This window comes from Canis aureus, chromosome 25, assembly GCF_053574225.1.
Source record: "Canis aureus isolate CA01 chromosome 25, VMU_Caureus_v.1.0, whole genome shotgun sequence".
Lineage (NCBI taxonomy): Eukaryota > Metazoa > Chordata > Mammalia > Carnivora > Canidae > Canis > Canis aureus.
In genome coordinates, this window is record NC_135635.1 from 9,665,291 (window position 1) to 9,690,917 (window position 25,627).

At 37.2% G+C, this 25,627-nt stretch overlaps 1 protein-coding gene and 1 long non-coding RNA gene across 4 annotated transcripts in view; both read left to right on the forward strand.

Moving 5' to 3' along the window:
* The window catches only part of NELL2 (neural EGFL like 2), a 319,702-nt gene that overhangs the window by 194,075 nt on the left and 100,000 nt on the right, over positions 1–25,627 (forward strand). The gene's annotated exons all lie outside the window — the stretch shown is intronic.
* LOC144296962 (uncharacterized) lies at positions 1,186–6,361 on the forward strand. Its single transcript, XR_013363925.1, has 3 exons — positions 1,186–1,315; positions 4,150–4,224; positions 6,258–6,361. It is a non-coding gene; the product is annotated as an uncharacterized LOC144296962 (long non-coding RNA).

Here is a 25,627-nt window from a genome sequence, read left to right on the forward strand (position 1 = left end):
GCTTCACAGAAATCTGTGAATTAGGCAAGGCAGGCAATGTTATCTCCATTTCACAGAGGAGAAAATTTTTACTCCAGAAATTAAACTGGTACAAGACCTCACAATTTTTAAACGCCAGGCCCCTGACTAGCTTTTCAGATGGCAAATCCTGGGATCTTTCAGTCTGCCACCTTACTCTGTTTATTATTTCTTTTCTCTCCTTTCCCTCTTCAATATAATTTATTTTTTTCTCCCTTTCCTTCTTCAATATAATTTATTTTTTTCTCCCTATTCTTTTTTTTTAAGAACACATCAGTCCTAAAAGACGCATTTTAATCCACATGGTTTTAGGTTGCCTCTCAAGTCATCAGGGGAGATGAGCTTTATATCAGACACTGGGATTACTAGATGTCTTGCAAAAAAAGTGAATCATTTCATTATCCTTCATTTTGTTCAAATCCCTTTTTTATCATGAAGTAATTTTGCTTGAATTTTACAATTGACTTCATCACTTACTTCTGGAAATAGATTGTTTTAATAAATAAGCTGAGGGAAGAGAAATACGATTTAGCTGACAAGGAGGTGTCATCCCTTCACATTGTTCTTGGCTCATGCTTTGGGTGTGTATTCCGTACCCATATTTACCCATGAATTTATTTTCCATGTCAGAAGATGATAGTATTGAAGTCACTATTTTTCAGTGTGTGCTTTGTTTTGCTTATTTTGCTCATGGTGATGGCTTTGTGTGGAGCTAGCCATATGTTCCTTCTCAGTTACATCTGGTTCCAAAAGAAGGTAGCTGTGAGAATCCTGAATAGGATCTGATATCTGTGGAGCGTTTTTCCCCCCCTTCATAAAGTAACCATAGTTCTCTCCGACCTTACTACTATTAACTGCTTCAATTTTCAAGTTTTACCATCCTCAGTTCCCTGCTATCACTCCCAACCACATTGGATTCCACATACATTTGATGACTTGGAAATATTTGAAAACCAAAGTGTTCCTGGACAGAAAAGCTTCCACCTTATTGTTTATGCTTTATTGTAGAGTTCCTGCTTTGTAATTCATTTCACTAAATTTGCTCACGTTGTTCCTCAAATATTTCTATGTAAATACTGTGTTAACTATATTATAACAAAATGCAATCTGGAATATCATTCAGTCTGATAATGCTTGTTGCTAGGCAACCATGTTCTGAAAATAGCAACTGAAGCAGTGCACTATCAGCGTAAGATATCTAAACAATGTAGAGAATGTACAAACTGATCAGACATGTACTGATTTTTACAAATTTGGGATTGTTAAAATGTTTTTTTCCCCCAAAGTCAGAGAAAACGTAAGTCCTTAATTTAAGCTCTTAGTAATTCAGGAAGGTGGAATGACTAATTATTTGTAGAGACAGACAGATCAGGGTTAAAATCCCAGCTCTGTTATTTAATTGCTGAATAACAATGAACAAAATATTTACCCCTTCAGCCTTAGTTTTTATCATTATTATTACAATTGGGATGACAGCTTCCACCTTGTGAGGTTGTTGTAAAGATTCAGTGAAAAGTGTTTCATTTAGTCCCTGGCTCATAGTAAGTGTTCAATAAATTACAGCGATGGTGATGATGATGATGATAGCTTGAAAGTTCATGAAAATTGTCTCTTAGTCCTTTCATATTTGTGAAACAATTGGCACATATTTATTGAGCATTCGCTTTGAGTAATATGCATTTTAATCCACATGGTTTTAGGTTGCCTCTCAAGTCATCAGGGGAGATGAGTTTTATATCAAACACTGGGACTGTACAAATAAGTCTTTGACCCCGAAGAATTTCCAGCTTCCTTTTGGAAATGTATACTAGGGAAAAGATAGTGACTGCCAGGCATATCCAGCTGCCCTCAGCTAGCATAAAAGGTTAATGTGTTGGAGGGAGTGAAAAAGAGGCATCAGGATTGTAGCATAGTGAGTAAAGAAGATGGTGGCATAGGTAAGAATGAAGGATAGGATGGGGCCAAATCATGCAATCTTAAACCAAGGAAAATGCTTGGATTTTAGTCTAGATATCATAGACTCTGAAGTATTTTAAGCAAAGGAAAGGCTCGATCGGATTTATATTTTAAAGATATGCCTGTAAAAACTGGAAAATGGTTTGGTTGGAGGGCGAAAGTGGAATTGGAAGGGCCAGTTAGGAGACTCTTCTAGGCAGTTAATAATGATGGTCCTGACCGGGGTAATAGCCCTGGAAATGGAGAAAAGTGGACAGATTGATACTTTGAAGGAGAATCATCAGGACTTGTGATTTATGGGTTGTACAGAACGAGGGGAAGGGAGGAGTCAAACATGACTCATTTCTAGATTGAGCATTCTGAGTACATAGTGACTGTGAAGAATAAGTAAGATGTCAAGATTAACAAGGAAAGGAACTCAAGGCCTTATTAGGAAATAGCAAGTGGTCCAGTTCAACTTAGGATGATTTATGTGTGTGTCAGGAATGGGATGTGATGGAGTGGCTGAAACAAAGCTGCAAAAGGATTAGTTTGCAGAGGTTCATGAATGTCAAGCAAATATATGCAGTTGTGTGGTTTATCCTTTTGTTATTATTTACAATCATATCTGCTATGTGTAGACTTTCTCTTCTACTTTCCCCTCTAGGCAGGCCTAATCCTCAAGGAGGCTTAAATCTTCATCTCTCTTTTGCCATCTGTCTCTCCCTCACCCCAAACTAATAGAATAATCTAATTTATTAGTAAATTTATCAATTTCATCTGTATTTTTTTCTCTATGTGTCTCCATGTCCCATGTCCCACTGTAATCAAGGACCCCATCCTTTAATGACCTCTTTACTTCCATACTTGCCCTGTTCCAACCCATTCTCCCCACTGCACAGTGATTTTTTTTTAAATCTCTAGTACCTTTTGGTGACTTCCCATTGATCTTAAGGTAAAAAATAGGTCATCTCTTAATGTGTCCTAAAGGGTGCTGTACAATCTGACTTCTGCCTACCTTTCCAGCCCTTTCTCATGTCAATCCCTCTGTCTCATATCTCTTTAGACACCCAGCTTTTCTTCAGGCCTCAAACTCATGAGGTTCTTGCCAACATTTGAGCCTTTGCCCATCCTATTCTTTCTGCTTGCAACAATTCTTTCTGTTTTTGCTGGACTGATTGTAACTCATTCTTCAGATCTTTAAGGGTTATCTGGGACCAGCTAATTTAATATTGGTCTACTGTGTTATTCTCAAAACATCCAAAACTTTTTCTTTTATAACACTCACTGTGGCTTGTCTGTCCATCTGTTTAATTCCTTTTTCCTTCATTGTAAGCATCACAAGTGCAGAAAACATGTCTGTGTTTTCATCATTGTATATCCAGTGTCCAGTCATGTCTGGTATACAATAGGTGGTCAATAAACAATTGTTGGGTAAACAGAAGGGTTAAAGCCAAATGACAAGTGGTATAAATCATCTCTCTAATAATAATTACTTTTATAAGTGCTTTACAGTTTTCAGGGTGTTTCACATACATTTTCTTATTTAAAGTAGCTCTTTAAGTTGTATAAGAAGGAATTGGATCAGTGTCAATTATATTAGGATATATAATCAATTAATAGACTTATTTTAAGGCAGAGCTTTTCAGCTGGCAACCTCTTACTATACCCAAATGTGTTCTCCCTTAGGGTAAAGAATTTTACAGGGGTAGTATGAGTGTGGAAAGGAAGGTAGCAATTTTCCCTATGTAGTAGAAGTACGTTTAGCCAACCAAAACTTAACCAACCCACCAAATAAGCTAATATTTCTCAAAAAGAAAATGTTTCACATAAAAAAAAGTAAGTTGAAAATGTAGGAAAAACTTGGTTGAGGCAAGCCATGTGTTATCAAATTAGGGGTAGGCAAGAAAGCTATAAAACATTGGGAAAAATCATAGAAATCTACAATTCTACAGATTGTTCTGCAGGTGCCTTTAATTTTTCGTTCCATTTTAAATAAATTAATGCTGGAACTCCTACAGAATACATAATTGGTATGACATCTGAAAGGAACACTTTAAGAAACTCAAAGCAAAAGACTTGGCTTCCATTCGAGACTGACAAGTAAATATTCATTTATATATTTTAACTTAAAAGTATTTAAGATATATATGTATTACCTTTTGTGACTTCTCTCTTCTCTTGACTGACTTCTAGTCACCCGGAGTAAAATAGTTCCTGTGGATTTGGCATTTTATAGGATGGAGAGGACCTCGCTCTAGCTAACTAATGGTAAAATATGTAAAGAACATGGTTTACTACTTGGCTTCACCAGCACTTCTTTACCACTTACCTCTTCTAACCTGGCTTCTTTCTCTCTTCTCCTGAATCTGCTCCCATGGAAATCATCAGTGACCTCCTAAATGCCTACTTTAAATCCCTTTGCTCTGGGCACCTAGGTGGCTCAGTGGTTGAGTCCCTGCCTTTGATCCCGGTGTCCTGGGATCAAGTCCCACATCACGCTACCCACAGGGAGCCTGCTTCTCCCTCTGCCTATGTCTCTGCCTCTCTCTCTCTCTTTCATGAATAAATAAATACAATCTTTTTTAAAATAATAAATCCCTTTGCTTATATCTTTTTGGCATTTTATACCACTGCCCTCGCCTCTTGACCTGTAACAACCAGACCACTGTAGGTTTTATTTTGTCTATCTGCATGTTCCTCCCCCTACTTCTTTATGGGGTCATATTTTTTCTTCCTATTTTCTTATCCTATTTCCTTTTCTTCCTATTTTTTTAATACACACAATTTTCACTGCTAGCCTCTTCTATTAGTGTAGTCAAGAAGACTATTTCTCTCTCTGGCCTAGTTACAACATTCTCCTTTGGTACAAAAACTGGAGGGATAATTGAATTATAGTTACAGCAAAAAGAATTAATGAGATGATTATAAGGAGACTGGAATACTGGTGTATTTTGGTCAGTGTGCTCTTTCCCTAGATAATGAAGGAGGAAGATAGCAAATTCCACTGCCTTCAATTTCTCTTTTCCAGGCTTAGTGCACATATTATTTTGTCTCCCTTTATTTTTTTCCAAAGGCTTCTACTTATATGTTTATTAACACTTTTTTTAAAGTTTTTGTTTGATTCCAATTAGTTAACACACAGTATATTTGTTTCAGGTGTACAATATAGTCATTCAACACTTCCATATAGCCCCCCATGCTCATCACAGCAAGTGCACCCCTAATGCCCATTACCTATTTCACCCACCCCACCCCCTCATCCACCTCCCCTCTGGTAGCCATCAGTTTGATTCTATAGTTAGGAGTCTGTTTCTTGGTTTGCTTCTCTCTCTCTCTCTCCTTGGCTCATTTGTTTTGAAACAAGTGTTGGCTGGGATATGGAGAAAGAGGAACCTTCTCGCACTAAGGGAATGAACATTGGTGGGAATGCAAACTGTGCAGCCACTTTCTTCTCCCTTTAAATGTGTTAATGCCACTAGTTAAATGTCAGTTCTCTTCATCACTTTGGGTTTTTTTGGCTTTTTCAGTGAAAGTGTTGATAATATTAAAAAATAATTCCTCCAATGTGTCAAGCATAGTTCTAGATATTTTACACATATTATTTAATCTTCAAAATAATATAATACATTTGGTGTTATGAGCTCCATTGCATAAGTGATGAACATGAAGCATTGGAATATTCAGTAGTTTGCCTAAAATCACACTACTAATAAATACTGATGCCCATGTCTGCTGTTTTGAAAGCCATGTTTTCTCAATGAATGTATTTAAATCTGTAAATTTCTATCTAATCTTTATTTTAATATTCTATGTCATTAGTTCTAAGTATTTCATAATTTCCATTGGGATTCTTTCTTAAACCAAGGGATATTCAAGTGTGTTTTCCCATAATGTGTGAAAATTTTGCTTTTAATTACTTTATTAATTTGCTTACTTAGTAGCTTTTATAGATATCTTTTTTTTTTAGATATCTATTTTCATTTTCAAAAGATACAGGTCCTATTCTCAAAGAGGTTTGTTTGAAAGTTTTTATAACAAATAAGAGTAATCAAAAGAAGCTAATATGATATTTCCTAGGAGTTATGAGGATAAGGAATTTAATGGGGATTGTCTCAGAAACATTTTTGTTAAAGTGATGAAATATGAGTTAGGTATTTCAAGAAGGATATAATTTGGGTCAATTGGGTGAAGAAAGGGGATTTTAGGCAAGGAGGCTAATACAAAAGAAGTTATCATGGAATAAATACTGTGTTTCTGGATCATTGACTGAAGCCAATCTTATTTTGCCCCTTGAAACACAGGACATGTCTAATCTCGGTTCCATTCAACGTTACTCAAAAAACAATGTTCATAAGACTACTAAATCTGTGGGAGTATCCTTTTTATAAAAATCACTCTTTCCTCACTTATTATTCCGAATAAGTCTCTTCATTATGACTCTTCTGTTGATGTGTGTTAGTTAAATCTCATCCGTAAAGTGGAATGCTTATAATAGGACATGCCCCTGACTTTAAAGGGTGGTCCCAGAGTGAAACTCATAAGAAATACCGATTATATGATCTTGAATATTGGAATAGTGCCTTTGGGTAACCAAATCCACAGTGTAGCCATATGACTGGGACAGTTAAGGGGTGGTATATTTACTTTTCATAAGATACAACATTTTGAATGAAGAAGATAATTAGATTGATTAGGTCTTATTTTAGTGTTTAAAAGTTCACACGTAGAATTCCACAGATCTGACTTTGAATCCTAGCTCCCCCAGTTCAAAGGTATAGCCTTAGATGAATTCCTGTACACCTCATTTGCCTCATACCAATACCTATTTCATAGGATTGTTGTGAAGATCAAATCAAAGAACAAGGTAAATCACATGTTATAGTACTTCATATGTTGTAGAAGTTCAACAGGTAGTAGCTAAACATAAGCTTGATTATAAACGCCAGCAAAAGATGAGGCATTTTCCTGTTCATACCAACTCTACTTGATTATAACAATATAAATTATATATACCCCAAATAGTAGAATGTTAAATATGCAAAATATGCATATAAATATTGCTGCTGTATGGATAATGAACCAACCTCAACATAATTAATGTGGCTATTAGTAACATAGGATCACATATTTGTGCTTCATTATTTATTATAACATGTAACCAGTAAGCCTGTCTTTTTAAAAGATACTTTTTTCGTCAAGTCAGTTCTATTTATGGGAATCTTTTCAGAAGGACAAAGGCAGATTAGAAAAGAAATTTCTATTTTTTTAACATTCGTCATGAATGTAAATTTGTACCATTTAACTATTCTCAGTGTAAAATCTTGTCATGTGTATAAAAATAAAAAAAAAAAGATCCCAAATTAAAAAGAAAAAGAAAGAAATTTCCAAAGGAAACCGATATTCTAAAACCTTCATGTACTTCTAGATCTAGGTTAGGAAGTAACAGTTGCAGTGGAGTTGAAAATATATGAGAGTATTGGCAAATAGAAGATAATGCAAGCCAGTCTGTTTGGTTGCTGGCGATGTCTGGGGGAAAAGATTTGCTAATAAATATTTTCTGTCTGCATTTTTATTCAATTACCATAAAATTCATAAAAATGAACGAGGAAAATAACCTTTTAACCCAGAAGTGCCAGAGTTTCCGTGTATTATTTCATTGGATGTGCCCAATCCATCTCTGAAATGCTGAGTCTGTCCATAAAGACCTTGTAGTAATGTATGTGACTACAAAGGTGACATCTGTACATTTCCAGGCCAACTTGCCTCTGGCATCTTTGTGATGCCCTTACCTCTAGTTCATTACTGCAAGAACAACACAACCCTGTGCCCTTCTCTGAAACACAGTACATTCTGTAACTTCATATTTTAATCCTCTAAAAATCAATCTGGTTTCAGCTAATTCTCTTGACTGGATAATCCCATTAATAGGAAGCATATCTTCAATAAACTTGTTTTTCTAATTCTTCTGAAGTGATTTCCAAGTGATTTTTAAAAAGATACACTAAACTGCGCTGATCCAGTATTTTGCCTTTACAGTGGACTCTGTTAATAGGCTGAAATTGAAATTATACCCTTTCACACTTCAGTTTGAAAGTTATAATTTAGCCTATTTTTATAGAAATAATTCTCACTCTTAAGTAAAATTAATACAGTAGAATGAAATTATATTATTGGACTCTTTTTTTCATCCAAATTTAGATACTCTAAAATATCATGTCTCCTGAAATAAAACTGCATTCAAATAAAAACCTGATATTATGCAGTTATTCTACATTGACTGGAGAAGCTGTTATCCCTCAACTGCATATTTACTAGTCTCCAGACCTAGAAAATTTTCAAATTTAAAATTATGAAGTGTGATAAAAGGCATAGAGAGGGGGAAAAGGACACATTAATCTAGTTCATATCTCTTAAAAACCTGCTCTGGGCTGGACACAGTGCTAGTCAAACAATTCTCGATGGACTTTGCTATGTAGGGGGGTAGACGACTAGTAAACAAATAACTGGATGAGTGTTATTAAATGCTATTTGCTACGAAGTTATGTTATGGATACCAGCACTGAGGACCTACTTAGATTATGTGATCAGATAAGGCCTCACTGGGCTCTTGAAGGAGGAAAAGCCTGCAGAAGAATATTGCAGATAGAAATTAGTCCAAATAGGTAGACAAATTAGCAGTTCCAAACACCTTGAGACAAAATACTGACCAATAACTGAGGGCAGTTCTCAGGTTGGGAGAGTTATATAGGGTACAATGGGATTGGAAATTGGAATAATGGATTTAGCACTTCAATCTCGGCTTGCATGAGACTGAATTTTGACCTTGATTGTGTCATACAGGAGGAAGTAACTGAATGGTTTACCACTGTCTACCTTATGGGTGGGTATGCTACAATTAGTTAGAAACCACTGGGTAACAGGAAAGTCTAAAATATTCAGAAAGGATTTACTGATTTACCATGGCTTTCACTTGCAAAAGTAATCATCCTATATTAATTGCTTCATTAACTAGCATTGCATGTTGGTATATATTAAAATGTAAAATTTTCTCCTCTTAGTACATTACTCTGTATACAGAGAGATATATATCCTTATCTTGACTCATCATTCTTGATATTCCTCTAGTGCTTCCATCTTGAGGTGTGGATGGCACTTACCTCCTCTAATTTTGTTACAAAGAAAGGGAATATTAAATTGAAAAGGTACGATGGGTCCGATTCTTTTGTGTCGCTATGGAATAGAGATCACTCTTTCAAGTTACTATGTGCTTGAATTGCATATCAGCCCTCTTTTCACCACTGAGCACATTCAACATTGATTATCAGGCACACGTCCTTTGCTTTTGACCTCCTCACCCATTTATTCTTTGGTTTTTGCTGATGGTGCCAGACCTTGGTAGAACATGTGAAGCCAATAAGAACATGATTAGTTCCATTTAATGATAATCGGCCTTCTGGTGTGGTTTCCAGGAATATATTGCATCATTAAAGCAGGAACCACTTATTTGCAAAATCAAAATCATCTAGTTGCTAATGTACTTCTGTTAACATGTTGGTGTTATCCATAGGGAGAAAAGAGTGTGTTCCTTGACTATGCTTGCGAAAAGAATTTGTGCTACTTTCTCCTAAGTGGGATTCTTTTTAATACTAAATTTAAGGTATTCAATCCACTAATCCCAGTCTTAGAATGGGAATTTGGTAATTGCAGTCTTTTTTGAAGAAAAGTAAAATAAGTTATATCTGTAGACCAGTGTGTCCCTCTGCATTTTTATTTTTTGACAGCCTACCTGTAATTGGTATAGGATTTTGGCTGGCAGCCAAACTTAGAACAGTCAAATACTACAATTGTTTGTGTCTGTAAGTATTCTTAAGTGCCTTTAGAGTCGAAATGAAATAAGTAACAAGTTTGTAGAGCAGACTGCTGTAGACCAAGATTTTGGCCAATGCTTTGTTTATTCATTTCTGACTCTTTTGGTGTATCTGTATTTCTGTGAAGTATTTTGTGTGTCTTTGTAACCAGTGAGAACGGATTCTTGATTTAAAGCAAAACTTTGTTAAAATGATTCACATTTTCGTGCAAAAAAATTAGATGAAAGCAGAATGCATACAAAGTACCTGAATTACGCTAAGTAATCAGGGTCCGCTTAGATTTGGGCTTTAATTTTTATATATTTATTTAGCAAAATATTGCCCAAAATATGTAGGAAGAGATTTGGATTGGATTGACAAGAAAAGCAGTTCTGAATTTCATAACGCATTCACCAGGGAAACTGTATTGTCAGCAGCAGTAATTACAGTAGGTAATTGTGTCATTTACCCTGTTACAGACCACTGAGTGTGAGGAGCATGGGACACACCAGCTGTCACACCCTGTTAGCTTTCACGTTCTGGGATTTGCAAAATCACACTAGGACTTACTCTTGGTGAATGGGAGGAAAACAAAAATAAACTGAGATTAAAAACTCTTACAGCTTTTACAGACAGACTTTTCTGGAAAACATAAAGTGTTAGTTTCTGACAAGTTGGAAGTCAGCATGGGCATTCCTTTCTTTCATGTTTCTTTCTTATAATCAAAAGCTATTGGGCCAGAAGTAAGTATAACTGAGATCCAGTTCTGCTGCTGATTAACTGTGACCTTGGATGACTCATTTAATCTTGAGCCTTGGTTTCTTCATGTGGTCAATAAAATATTTGCGAAGGATGCAACCTCTATGGTTCACTTTCCCTTTTTAATTCTACTGGGAGTAAATTCTCTTTTAGGTGCCGCAGTTAACACCGGTGAACAAACTGGGGTCTCTCCCCCCGTGAAACTTATATTCTAATGGGGAAGATAGACTGTCAATACATAAGCAGACAATTTCACACATAGTGTTGTGAAGAAGGAGTCCAGGTCAGAAAGGAATGTGAGACAGAAGCCTCTCTAAGGAGGAACCCCCCACCCCCCTCAGAGCTGAGGCCTACAATAAATTAGCTAGGGAGCCAGGAAAACAGGTGGGTTAGTAGCATCTCAAGAGGAGGGACAGCAAGGTGTGTTGTCTGTTCAAGGGACAGACAGAGGCCAATGTGGCGGGGAGGGAGAGAGAGGTAGCAGATGGCTTCCCCAGGGCAAACTATGGCCAAAGCAAAGGCTTTAAATTGTGTTCAAAATATGAAGAGAATCCGGGAAGGGTTGAGAGCAAAAGGGATGTCATCATCATTTTAAGTTTTGAAAGAATCATTCTGCCTGCTGTATGAAATAAGGCTAGAGGTGGATATTTTTGCATTTTAACAGAGTACGCTCCAATATATTGGTATTTGTGTGGCCACTTAAAAATACCATGCAATTTCAAACTTCTAGGGAAAATACTTTGTAGGGATATTAGAGAAGATTAATGATTATGATTGAGGTTCTTCTAATATCATTTCTTCTTTCTTAAAAATTGCTTGAGTTCCACTTTACCTTAGATAACAGAGGGTTGGCGGGAAAAATCTCAAGGAAGGAAAAAGTGCTAAGAGTAACTTCATTTGTGCTGGCAAACTGGAGTTTTTCTACTCCATTCAGGAAAGATTTTGAGATATGATAACATGTTGCTAGATTAGATTAAATATGGAATAATGAAAACTTTTCCAGGGATTTTTCTCTAGAATTGTTCAATGGGGACAGAGAGAGGAGAATTTAGGAATATAAATCCAATTAGACCTGAAGAAAGCCTTTTGTTACAAGTATTTGGTATTCAGGCCAGGAGCTTCTTATAACATTCTAGATGGAATTTTCTCTTCTGTTGGTGTATCATGCCAAACTGATTCATTTTTTATGCCTGAAAACATTCAATCAACGAACATGGAAGGAGCATTAATTTCCAGTCAAGCACTGCCAAGCGCTCAGGGTATAGCAGGGGTACGTGCAGAAAGCTTGATGGTAATAATATGTCTGACTTCAGAGCTGAGCTCCATATATCTCTGACTTTTGAAGCTGGATTTGCACTTCAAATATACACACTGCCTTTACTTGAGGGTAAAGGATGTGTAGGGATGGCTAGGAAGTTGATTGGTGTCCATATAGCAGGGCTAATTCTAACTATTCTTTGTTATGTCAGTTGGGCACTAAAAACAAAACCCATCTTCCTTGTCATCAAGGGGATCTCAACCTAGAAGCAAAGAGTGGTAACTAAATAGACAACTGCAATCCGGGGTATTCAGTGCTATGATAGAGGGAAGCACAGCACACTAAGAAACCAGGTTAGGCAAAGGTGCTGGGCCACTAAAGCAATTAGGTAGTACCAAAGGAAATGGAAATTTAAAGAAATAGGGCAAATCAATCTCTGTGCTCCTATTTTTCTGTCCTGAAAAAAATATATATATGTATATATATGTGTGTGTGTGTCTCATCAGTATTTATTTTTTCCTAACATTGTTAGTTAGAAATATATATATCTGAATGATTTACATCTTCTCTTCTAGAGAATTCTGTTTCTCAAAGGTTTCCAATCACAATCCAATCATTTTGTTTTTCATAGCTCTGTGACTTTTAAGAATAGTCATGTCCCACTTTCAAAATGATAATTTTGAGTGAGTGTCTTAGTCTGCTGCAGGTATAAACAAAATACCATGGACTGGGTTGCTTAAACAACAAACATTTGTTTCTCATAGTTCTGGAGGCTGGGAAGTCCAAGATGAAGATGGTGGCAAGTTTCTTGTTTGGTGACAGCTCACTTCCTGGTTCATAGATGACTGTCTTCTCCTTGTGTCCTCACATGGTGGAAGAGATGAAGGATCCCTCTAGGGCCTCTTTTGTAAAGGCGTTAATCTCATTCCTGAAGTTTCCACCCCTCCTGTCTAATCATCTCCCAAAGGGTCTACCCCCCTAATACCACCACGCTGGGGGTTTGGCTTCAACATATGAACTTTGGGAAGACACAAATATCGGGCCCATATTTAGTTTATCATTTTGTCTTGGAGTCTACTGGGGTGAGGATGGAGCATGCAGACACCAGATTAGAAGACAGAGAAGCAGAACCGGTCAACAGAGAAGTAGGTCCTACTCAACTCGGTCGATCTGCCACAGAGCCCCAGGATGCTACTCACACCAGCAGCCATTCCTTGGTGACTGCAAATATATCCATTTTGCCCCTTGCCTCCCTCCTTTGTCCCACTTTATCTTACAGGAACATTCTGAATGAGTGAATGGATTCTTATCATTTGTGGGAAGACACGTGCAACATGTTTAAATAACACTAAAAGCAGGAGCCTTTAAATATATTTCCGTGCCAGTTGTACTCCATCCAGGCCCCCAGAGAAGGGAGGAGAGGAAAGAAGGCAGAGATGAGGGAGGTGCTGGGTATAATTAGAGGAGGGAAGAATGAGAGCAGTGAATACAAAGAGCAAATGTTTTCCCCAGAGCGGGACATTGCTGATTGTAATTAAAATATACACTTGCAGTCAGGGAGAAGATTACAAGTTATAATTTTTTAAAACTTTTAATTGCTACTGTGAAGAATAAAAGAAAGCAGGATGAGTCTATTGGAGAGGAGGGTAAGTAAAGCTTGCAGTTTGGAAGCAAGGGCAGGAAGCCGAGATGTCAGAAGATGTGTCATAGAAAGAGAAGGGAGAATGAGGACAGGTGAGATCAGGATTCTTCCTCACTTGCCACTCTGATGTCTCTTGAGCAACATCTTCCGGTCTTGAGGTCAAATTTCTCTTCATATCCAGCCAGCAATCCGATTGGGATCTCAGAGGCCAAAGGCTAAAGGACAAATAATGAGCGTAAGAAGGGAAGAACTGTTGGCTTGTTGAATTGGGGTGCACGCTACCCTGGAAGGTGAATGATGACGGGTTGGTGGATGAAAATCTTCCTCCAATTCCTCTGAACACTTTCAGTGATTCCTGGGACGAGAGCCCCCATGGTGAGAAACAGTGAGAAAAGAATTACTGCATTTGAAGGGAACTCATCAAGTAAAAGTGAATGATTCAAAATGAGGTTTAGAGTAAAAGCCATTTCAAATTCTTGGAAAGGGTATAATAGAGAGAGAAGAGGCACTCTAACCATATCATCAGAAGAGAAAATCCTTTTCGGATCTTAAAAAAGGTGGCTTTCTCAATGACAGAAAAAAAGATTTTGCTGTACTCCTAAATTGGTTCCTGCCTCTCAAGAACTAAACAAAACACAGGTGTAAATGAGTCACCATCTTGCTACCTAACATCCTTACACATCCAGCGTAGAGAGGTTATATGCATACATATGCATGTCTACACACACACACACACACACACACGCTCTTGTATAATATATTCACACGCAGATCTCTTTATGAACACACATAAAGATGTACATTTATGTGTATTGTTTTTATGAGAAAGCAACATCTATAAGTATCTTCCAGAAAAGAATTCTCTCGTTTATCTTATAACCGTCACAACTCTAAGCATAGAACTTGACACATATTTATAATATCAATAAACATTATTGCAATTAGAAATATTAAAGGATATAAAAGATATTAGCGCTAAAATGTCAAAGAGAATTGCATGCACTATACACAGTACATATAGAAGCGTGAAATAAAAGTGCACAAAAGATATCCATATCTCCTGTTTCATCAAGGATATGGAAAATAACATATGCAATTGTTCAGACTAGAAAATGGACTTCTCTCTTGTATTTTGCTGTGGTAGAGACTCAAATAACATGCCCTAAGAGGTGGATTTTTATAATGAAGCTCATTTTAAAAATGAAGCCACGGAGTGAAAGGTTGATGGATTGCCTTTGTCCCATAGTCCCAACCCTTTAAAATCTGAGGAATTATTTTATTTTCTATAAGACGATAAAAGGTCAGAATACAGTATCTGATCCAATTGTGGGACTCTTCTAAGGTCATCTGAAACTGCAGTGGGGCAGACTGTCTAGGTTGAAATATTGTGGTTGTTTCTTTTAGATAATTTTATGTTTTATTATTTATTTTTTATTTTCTTAGAGAGGGAGACGGGAAGAGGGAGTAGGAGAGAGAATTGTAAGCAGGTTCCATGCAGGGCTTGATCTCTCAACCCTGAGATAATGACCTGAGCTGAAATCAGGAGTCCATGCTTAACCAACTGAGCCACCCAGGCACCCTGATAATTTTGTATTTTAAGAGCTCCTTTTTCATATGTATGTTGTTTTTAGACACTTGTTCTGGTATAGTTTGTTGAATATACTCTTTAATATCATTGGGGCTCTTTGTAGGTATTAAAGCAGAACAGGCCTTAAGAGCTTTCAGTGAAAAAAAAAAAATCACATGGAGTTAGGTGATGATTTTTTTTCTCCAGCAGATTTTCACTAGCTTAATGATCACCTTTCCTTTCTTTCCAATAAATCTAAATAAATGGAAGAACACGTTTCATACCAAATTTAAGGGCAGCACTGACACAAAAACAAGAGCAACAAGCTTGACCTTTTCCTTCGGTGAAGTTAAGTGTCATGGTCTCTTAAGCATTGCATAGGTACTGTTTTAAATGATAAATCCCAGACATGTTACATGGATTTTGGGTGAATATAATATCGGATGTGAAATATTCTGAGAAACTGAAAACATTGATTTTAAAAATAGATTGAAGCCTATTACTCATTCTTTAACATTCAGCAAGTGCCTAAAATGTGTCAGGTGTATGGCAAGAACTGAGGATTCAAAGATCTGTGATAAAAATTCTCTATCTCAAGGAGTATATTGGCTAACAGGGAGTGGGTGAGAGAATGAATAATCCTTGACAGTGTGATAAGGCCTAGTCTAATACTAACATGAACTATTATTCTAAGTGCTTTCCATGCATTACATCAGTTAATTCTTGCAACTCCATGAGGAACAAATAGGGTAACAATCCCTTATATCCAGTTCTGAGCTCCAAAAACCAGACAGCTCTAGAAGTTCACTGTTTATTTTTAAAATTCACTTGGAAGAAAAATTTAATCTGATAGGATGCTCTTTCTCATCTTTGTTTATCCAATTTGAAATGAATAGTCATACTTTCAGTACAAAAACATTTGTTTGATTACTTTACTGAGTACTGTCCCAGATCCTGCTGGAGATTTTACTTGTATACTATTATTAGGTCCATTTAACAGAGGAGGAACCTGTGATTTAGAGAGATAAATGATTTGCCCAAGATGTGACAGTAAAATGCAGAGTTAGGATTGATCACAGGCAACCTGACTCCAAAGTCCAAACTCTTAAATACTATATATTCAGCTTTCAAGTGTTATGATGGAATTGAACCCAAGCGCTCATCTCAATTTTAAGGAAAGTTTTCTAAAGAAGGAGGTATTGTTTGGTTCACATGGGAGGTGAGTTAGACAAAGAAAATGAAGAACTTTCCTGGCAAAAAGCAAGGACACATGAGGAATATACAGTAAATGGCTGGTCTGATCCTTGGCCTTTAATAGAGTTTCAATAAGTGACATTTTAAAATAATGCAATGGGGGAGTTTTAAGTGGTGCACTTTGGTGAGAACAATGTATCATAATGAAAGTCTTGGTGAGTAAGCAATGCCTTCAGGGCTAGGAAGGACCATGGCATGTCTCTAAAAAAAACTTAAGAGAGCAGAAGAGAGAATGGAGAAGAGAGAGATAGAGAAGATCAGATTTTATTTGAAATGTCATTGTGGTAATGGTTTGGAGATGAACAAAACTGGAGGCAGTATTGTTATCAAGAATCTATTGCAATATTTCAAGGATAAAGGAAATATTTTGTGTCCAAATTTGAGCAACTGAAGAGCAGTGGGATGGAGAGACAAGTGAGGAGTATGGAAATGAGAACAGCCAAGGAAGCAGAACCCAGATGAATTGGTCCCCAGATGTGGTGGGTGATGTGGTGGGAGGAAGGGAAGAGAAGTGGTCCCAGCTTCCTGGTTTGAGAAGAAGAAAACCTTAAGGGTGGATTTAGCTACAGATTCATCTGTGGGTGGGAAATCTGAGAGTGTTCTTTCCTGATGACCTGATAGTCTTCTGTGAAGTTATTGATAGAGTGATGTGCCATGAGTGAGGGACTGAGGATGGGGCAGGCATTTGAAGAGAGAGCAGCATAGCTGCTGAGGGGAAGGAAGGGAAAGCAGATGTACAAACTGTCACTGTAGACTATCTGGAATGCTGTGCATTAGCAAATCTCTAATGTTTGTTTTCGCATGTTTGACTGAGATACACTTTATAGTTACTGATTCACTCTTTAACAAATATCCATTGGAGACCAATTTGTGCCCGTCGTGTGGATGTCAGGGATAAATTGATGAATTAGATCTAAGGTATGCTGTCTAGGTAGTTATCTGGCACATTTGGAGTGGGGAGTATTTATTAAGTTTATTGTCACCATCAATAGAGTAAATTGAATTTCCTAATATGACTTTACTTCTGTAGTTTGACTTCTTAATTCTTTCTTTGCCATTAAAAAGCAAAGCAAAGCAAACCAGACCAGACTGAAACATGAACAAGAATAACAAAGTTCCCAAAAGTAAGAGACCCACTCCTCTGTTTATCTCCCTACTGTCTCACTCCCAGTCACCCAGATTTGAAACATGCATTATTTTCAAAGTCTTTCTTCCTCTTGGTTCAAAAATTGATTTACTGTGATTCATCCATCAGTTCTATGTTTCAGTTTACTCCTCCTCCACCATGATTTTGTCCATTATTCTGTCCCTCTCCTCAACATGATTGTGGTCCACAAAAGCATAAGAAAATGACTAAGACAAGACTCCTGCCTTAAAGGGATTTGAACCTTATGATTTGGCGCTCGCTTCCCAACTATTCTGTGTCCTGTGGTACTTCCCTATGCTGCATATATATATATATATATACATTGCTCAGCACAGTGCTTGCCAGGTGATAAGCACTCAGATTCTATTTGCTTTTCCTCCGTTCTCCTCCTCCTCTTTACCCTTTTGCTTCACCTCTCAATGTTGTACAGACTCCTGTCTCAACTCCCAGTAATAACCTAGTTCTGACTCAAAAGGAGAAGAATCAAAGGAAGAAAGAGGAACTTAAAAGAGAGAGAATGATGCTGGCTTCCATTAGGACACCCACTTTGTTAAGGAGGGTTGGTCTCTCCTCCTCTATGTGTTGTTAATTCCCTAAAAATAAACCCCTGTTTATCATGCCACCTTTTATTGTACAGCTGGAAGTGGCTTTTTATTGCCTGCCAGATAAAATCATGTATTCCTATAGACACTTATTTCCTCACTGTTCCCTTACGGTCATCACCTGTACCAGCTTGGCCACTTCAGGACCCTGCCATAGTCCATGCTTTTACCTGTTGGACCTGTGTTCCCACCGTATAGAATGCTCTTCCCCATTTTCCCCTTTTTCTGTTAAAACCCTTCCCATTTTTCAAGACTCACTTGTTTGGCCTATTGCCTACATAATACTTTCCTAGACCCTTCCCACCTCTCCCTCATTAAGCCTCATGAGATCATCTATAGGTTGTAGCTTTTTATTTTATTTTTTTAAGAATTTATTTATTTATTCATGACAGACACAGGCAGAGGGAGAAGCAGGCTCCACGCAAAGAGCCTGACGTGGGACTTGATCCCTGGTCTCCAGGATCACACCCCAGGCTGAAGGCAGCGCTAAACTGCTGAGCCACCAGGGCTGCCCAGGTTGTAGCTTTTTAAAACACTGAAGGCAAATCCTAGCCTTGTCCTTCCTAGCTACATGATATTGGGCAAGATACATATTTTCTCTAAGAAAGCTCTAGATTCCCATTTATAGAACAGGAATAATAATAGTGCCTCCCAGGAAAGGTTTTTGTGAAGACTGAAGGGGATAATGCATATGAAATGCTTAGTACAGTGCTTCCTAGCATCTAGTAAGCACTCAATAATTAGCTAATGTCATTATTTTTACTATTGTTTTCTCTCTTAAAGCACTGAACACTTTTGAGAATATATCATGGTTATCTATTTATGTCACCAATCCTGTGATGGTTCAAAAGTTTCTTTAGGTCATGAACCCCATGGTGTTCATGTAGCCTTGCATCTTCCAGAGCACTCGAATCACATAGAGAAGCTCCATAAATGCCTTGAAAGAAAAAGTATAAATCATCTGTACACAAACACAAGAATTTGGGTGCCCAACAATGTATCTAGACAAAGACTATTTCATGAAATGCCAGAAGAAAGCAAAGCAAGTTTTTTTGCTGTAAAATCGGAGTTTGGATTACCTTGCAAAACTATTGTAAAGATAGAGGGGAAATTTGAGTGTGCTTTGGTTGTTAAGATTCTTGATCAAATAAGGATTAGGAAGAGTGACTGAGCTTACAAGTGAAAGGACTAGAAGAAAACAAATCAAGCATGTCAGGGAAAAGAAGTCTGAACAAATTCCTAGTTGCCAAACAAAATGAAGAATAACAAGAAGTCAGTATTGAATTGGTGTGGTCAGTGAACAGCAAACGTGACTAGTGAATTAAAAATACTTGGGTGTTAAAAATGAGTGTTAGTGGGTTTGCTGCCAATGTGGACACTGAATAGGGTTAAAGTATAATTTCTTGTAGTCCCTTTAATAGTGTTAAAATTAGGTTTCTGTTAAAATGGCATTGTGGTAGATTTTTCTCTGTAATATAAAGTGACTAAGGTAATTGTAAGAAACAAAGTGAATAGCTTTTGGTAAGTATGATAGCAGGCATTTTTTCCCCTTGATGTAACCATAGAGAGTAGTAAGTTTTAAAATCAAAGAAATGTCCAAAATGCATTTGATTTCAGAAAAGAGTATGAAAAGAGAAAGCTCTGTGAGACATCTACATTTTCTCCACAGAATTGAAATAGAAAAGAAAGGACATTATTTAGCTAATAGAGGCAAAAGAAATTTTCCACTGAAGTAGATAATAAGATGAGAAAGCAACTAATATTTATCAAGTGACTATTCTTTGCCAGGGTCTTTACATCCATCATGTAAGTGTACTTTTTACAACAGTTCTCTAATGTAGGTCTTAATCTCTTCATTTTAAACTTAGAAAGATTGGCTTATTTTCTCAAAGCCAGTGAGAACTAGGAGACAATGGCACCAAAAATCAAGCCTGTGTAGGGCACCTGGGTGGCTCAGTCAGTTAAGCGTTGGACTTTGGCTCAGGTCATGGTCTCAGTGTCCTGGGATCTGCCTGGAGTGGGGCATTGCATGCAATGGGGAATCTGCTTCTCCTTTTTCTCCCTCTGCCCCTTCCCCTGTTCATGCATGCTCTCTCTTCTCTTTCTCTCTCCAATAAATAAATAAATAAAAACTTTTTAAAAAATCAAGCCTGTCTAGGAAACCTACATATCATACTGCATCCCTGCGATTGATCATTAAAATAGTATGTCATTTTCTCATTTTTTCTCCATTGTCCTTTATATTTAGTTATGATCCTAGTATAGAACAGTTGATGGGAGACATTTTAAACCATTCAATGAATGTAACAATGTCCCCAAGAGTCAATAGTCATTAGGACATACATGTTCTGATTGCAGAGAAATGTATTGCTGGTGCCAGTAAACCCAATGTCTTTGTATACCAGACTACTAAATATCAAGGGGAAGGAAGGAGGATGAGGTAAAAAGGAGTTCCAGTTCTTTCTGATAGACCCCCAAATCATCTACCATTTGTTGAATTGTAATACAGAACATTCTTTAAATTCAGTCTGTGCTCAATCTTTGCAAAGATCTGCCATAGAATGATTATTGTGTCAATGTAGTCAGGGACTGTGGGCAAGTCCAAAGTGTTATTTAATTTCATAAGTAGAAATGGCTTATTTTATCTGAGGACTCACAATGTTGCCATTCTTTTTAGAGTCCAGTAAGAGGCCTTAGTGTCGCAGACTGGTGGGCTATCTTGTTCTGATGTTCTTTACCAGCTGGTATAGGTAACTACCTACTTACCTTGGTAGGAACACATATGAGTGAAATTCATGGATGAGTTTCTGCAACCTCATTGATACCTTACGGCAAGCAATCTAGTCTACAGAAATATAGAAGAGGAAAATGACTAAGTAGCTCTATGTTTTTTAGGTAAATCATCCTTCTAAACAAATAGTTTGATGGCTTTATTTAACAACTCCTAATTTACTCTTCTGTGGGTCTTCTTGCTCCGATTTATTCAGGCTTAAGCCTGAGGGAGCTTGTTCCCCGGCTTCTAATAAGCAGATAATAGTTAAGACCTGAGGTAGGTTGTCACCATGCCTAGAGCCATATCCTGCCACATTCTAAGAAAGAATTTACTCATTGTAAATTTATATTCCAGGAAACACTTGGGTCAGGGAAAGTAAAGAAGCTTTCTTTATGGCACTTAAACTGTATGTTCTGATAGCTGCTGTTTTCCCAACATTGCTGGAATTTGGACAGGAGAATAGAAGATGCAGCATAGACAATATGATTCTTGTGACTGAAAAAATCCATCAGAGGAAAAGAAAGATTCTCTGAGGATAGTGAATGTGTATTATAATCTCTTACCAGAAGAGCAGAATCTAGAGTGTAAAAGTGTCAGAGGATCTAGTAGATTGGTGGGGGATGTGAAGCAGTATTATCCAAAAGCAGTGGACCTTGTTGCCAGGGCCTGGCCGGGTGTCAGAGGAGAGAACTCTTGGATAGTGGAGGTGTCTGTTTGCCAAACTGCATTAATGTTGAACTTCCAGAGATTTTTGCATTGGAGGAATGAATGCTTGAGTCTAAGTCCTATGAGCTAGTCACTTTGTCTCACAAGTGTTTGTACTTGACCTTATAGGTATCTTACTTTTCTTTTGAAAACTTCCCTCAATCTTGTGAAAATACAGATTTTAGTATGAACAGAAAGTTACTTCAGTCCTTTGCCCTAAGGACTTCTATAATTTTACTAATGCTCTTAATGTCTTAAGAATACCAAATAATGCAAAAAAGAGATAACTTCCTAGTTGGGAAGCAATGGAGAACTCCATATATAAAGAAAAGATGTTAAATGGTATAAATATTAAAAACCAAAGCCTCTGGACAATTGCAAAGGAGAACACTGGGATATAAAAAATAGATTAGAGGGGATCCCTGGGTGGCTCAGTGGTTTAGCGCCTGCCTTTGGCTCAGGGCATGATCCTGGAGTCCTGGGATTGAGTCCCACATCAGGCTCTGTGCATGGAGCCTGCTTCTCCCTCTGCCTGTGTCTCTGCCCTCCCTCTCTCTCTCTCTCTCTTTCTCTCTCTCTCTCTTTCTCTCTCTCTCTCTCTGTCTCTTATGAATAAATAAAATCTTTAAAAAAATAGATTAGGGAAAACACACACATTAAATGTGTCAGGCAGTCCTACTGCTTGCCAGTCACTGGCTAGTTCTTGCAGTCAGACGTGATTCACAGCTCTGCCCTTACTAGCTGTGTGATCTCAGGCAAGCTACTTGACCTCCCCAAGCCCAGTTTAATTTTTTTTTAAATAATGATAGTGTTTCCTAATTAACATGAAGATTAAATGAATTAGTGTATATTACGAAGTATGTGGTATGCAGTAAGCACTGAATTGTAGCTACAGTTTTTACAAATCATTCAGGTTCATTCAAATGTGTAAGAGCCTCGAGATTCCAAAAACAAAAGAAGTACTGTTTCAATTAGAGTCTGCACCTTCCCTACACACATAAAAACATCCACATCAAATGCTCCATTCTCCATGAAGTCAGTCTTGAATTCCTGTCTGACCCAATGAGATGATTTCTTTCCCTTTTGATCTCTGGAGCTCTCTGTAAACAGGAGTTTCTTCTTCACTTTGGTCTTTTTCATAACAAAGCCACATATTAAAGGCTTTTGTGTTTTTGTCTTATCTACCCAACTAAACTAGAAGCTTTTTGAGGGAGCTACCATGTATAATCACATATTTTTATAATCATATTTTTAATCCCAAGAAAATTGTAGTACACGGCGGCGGACCTTGAAGAAAATTGCATGTAATTGAACTAAGATGTAGCTATATTTAAATTACTTTTTGCTCCTATTTTCCGTAGTATTTGCATTTTGTGTCATAGTGAAATTCTTGAACAGAACATGTGCTATGTGTATTGTATGTCTGTGTTGAAAACATAGTAAGAAAAGCCGTATGAATTTTAACGTGGCCATTTTTGTCTCTAGATAGTACATTCATTCTGGAAACAGCTCAATATGAATACCAAATTTCAAGCTCAATTTAAATCCAACTGTATGTAACTATGACCGATGATGACCTGTTAGGTATGGAGTCTTAAAATGATTTAAGACATTAAGCTACTCAGGTTAGGAGTTGATCAGTGAAACTAAAGTATTGTTGTTCTATGTGACATTTGCATTTAGATAAGTCCAAGTGTATATATTATCACTTTTTTTTTCTGTAGAGAAATTTGAATATATTGACCCTTGTCACTGGTAGGAAATCAGTTTTACAGAGTACATAAAGATGCTTAGCAAATTATGCCACATAGAACAAATCTTTGCCAGCTATCCCTGTAAGATTAATGATTCTACATGTAATATACTGTGATGATTGACAACTACATTACTTTTGCTTAGTACTGTTGAGTGGTGGTGTTTTCTTCCTGAATGTTGGTTTTTCCATTTTATTTAAATTTAAAATGTATCGATACAAAATGTGATCAATTTTGGTTAAAATAATCATATGCTAATATTTTTAATGAAGACCAGTTACAGAAAGTTGTATTTGGTTTCAATCCCAGCTTTTACCTGGACTCTCAAGTACATGAGAACAGTGGAAGTCTTAACTGAGGATGTGAAAATAGCATTGAAACTGGATATTATGAACATCACATCTGAAATGTCTGCTTTTCAATATATGTGAAATAAAACTTGGAATTCATTTACTGCTGCATCCTGCCGCACTCTTCTCAAACACTGCCACATAATATTGATTTAAATTTTATCTTAATATTTCCCTCCTTATTTAATTTATTATATGTTACAAATGTTGGAGGAAGTATTAAAAAAAGGAGAGACTCACTAGTGGGCTACTGGTGGAGTCCTTAGGGATCTGTGATTCAGGGAAAAGGCAAGAAGTTGACATTTGACCAAAGCTGGAGAGAGAGCAGCAATAATTAACTATTTATTGAGATGACCTTATAGAATATTTGCTCCTTGCCTCATTCACATTCTGTTTTGTGAAGGGCTATCAAATTAAAGTTAATTCTTCTGTGAGACATATGCATTTTTAAAAACTTTTTCTAAGGTCACAATTTACTGTTAGCTGATGATAGTAAGTGTAACCAACTCTAAGTAGTGTGAAAAATTCTAAAGTGACCATGCAAAGGAATTAATACTTTCTGTTTTCAAAGTATGTCTTGCTACCTTAATTAATATTTGAAATATCCCAAATAGAATATCACCATAGTAAATTAGTTGAAAGGAAAAAAACACAGTTTAGGTTTTTGGTGGCCTCCTATGTGGCATCTTGTCTACAACTGAACAAATTGGGATTAGCTTAAATTATAAAGGTAGAGGAAGTATTTCCTAGCTTTAGTCCTCTGGTCATTTATTCTTTTAATTATTTATTTAAGAAACATCATTTGAACGCTGAAGTGAAATGAAGTACTAACAAAAGGACAAAATTCTTGGCGTGCCTGTCTGGCTCAGTCATTTAAGCACCTGCCTTCAGCTCAGGTCATGATCCCAGGGTGCTGGGATTGAGCCCTATGTTGGGCTCCCTGCTCCACAGGGAGCCTGCTTCTCCCTTTCTCTCTGCTGCTCCCTCTGCTGTGCACACACACTCTCTCTCTGTGTCAAATAAATAAATAAAATATTTTTTAAAAATACAAAATTCTTGTCCAAAAATTAACAGTTCTCAGTAGGGCATGAAGATGGAGAATCAAGGAGAAATAGACATTTCTGATAAAATATGGTAACAGAGCCTTGTATGTGCTGCTAGGGAAAATAGCCAGCAGTCCCTAACTCTTCAATGGGAGGAGGGAAGAAATGTATTTGTACATAAAATAAGCCTTGTTAGTGTGTTCTTTAGAAGTGGTAGGAGTCTGCTTGGAGAATCCATGAGGCAGGCACCTCAGGCACAGGAAACGATGTGGGTAAAAGTGTGCTTGGGTGTATTTCCAAACCTGAAAACTGTCTTTACCCTTGGATTGCTCAGAAGCACGCTTACTCACTTCAGTGACCTTGGGAGTACATGACAACAGCAGTAACCAGATACCGAATTGTGTAATTAATTAAAGTGTACGGGAATTATCATACTAGGTGCTAAACTGCATCTTGTTAGGTCCCTCCTCTACCCAGTGAGTTCCGTCTAATTAAGAAGACAACCAAGGCAGAGATGAAAACAGCATCAAATCAATCAGCAGCTGTCTTTAAAGAGCCTACGGCTGTCCATATAGAGATTTATGGATTAACTGCAGCACTTTGAATTGCACTGGGAAGAAAATTGGCAGCAGGTGCAAACTTCAGAGTGTAGATTTATTTTGCTTCAGGCAGCCCAACCCAGAGGAAGGTAGACTGCCCATTCCTGTCCCTCTGAAATTTTATAGTGGTCCAACAGTAGCCCCTATCAGGAGACCCATGTGTAATCCAGGTACTTTCTAATCTATTATCGATAGGCATGAATTTATAAAAACTGAAAGTTTCGGATACTAGATGATAAAGGTGGAATTTTGTACAATTTGGAAACTCAGCCAGAGATTTGGAGGATAAGATATCTATTCATGCAATTCTAAAACCTTAATGATTGAGAGCTCTCTTTCCTCTGAAAGATTATTGGGAATAACGTCTAAGA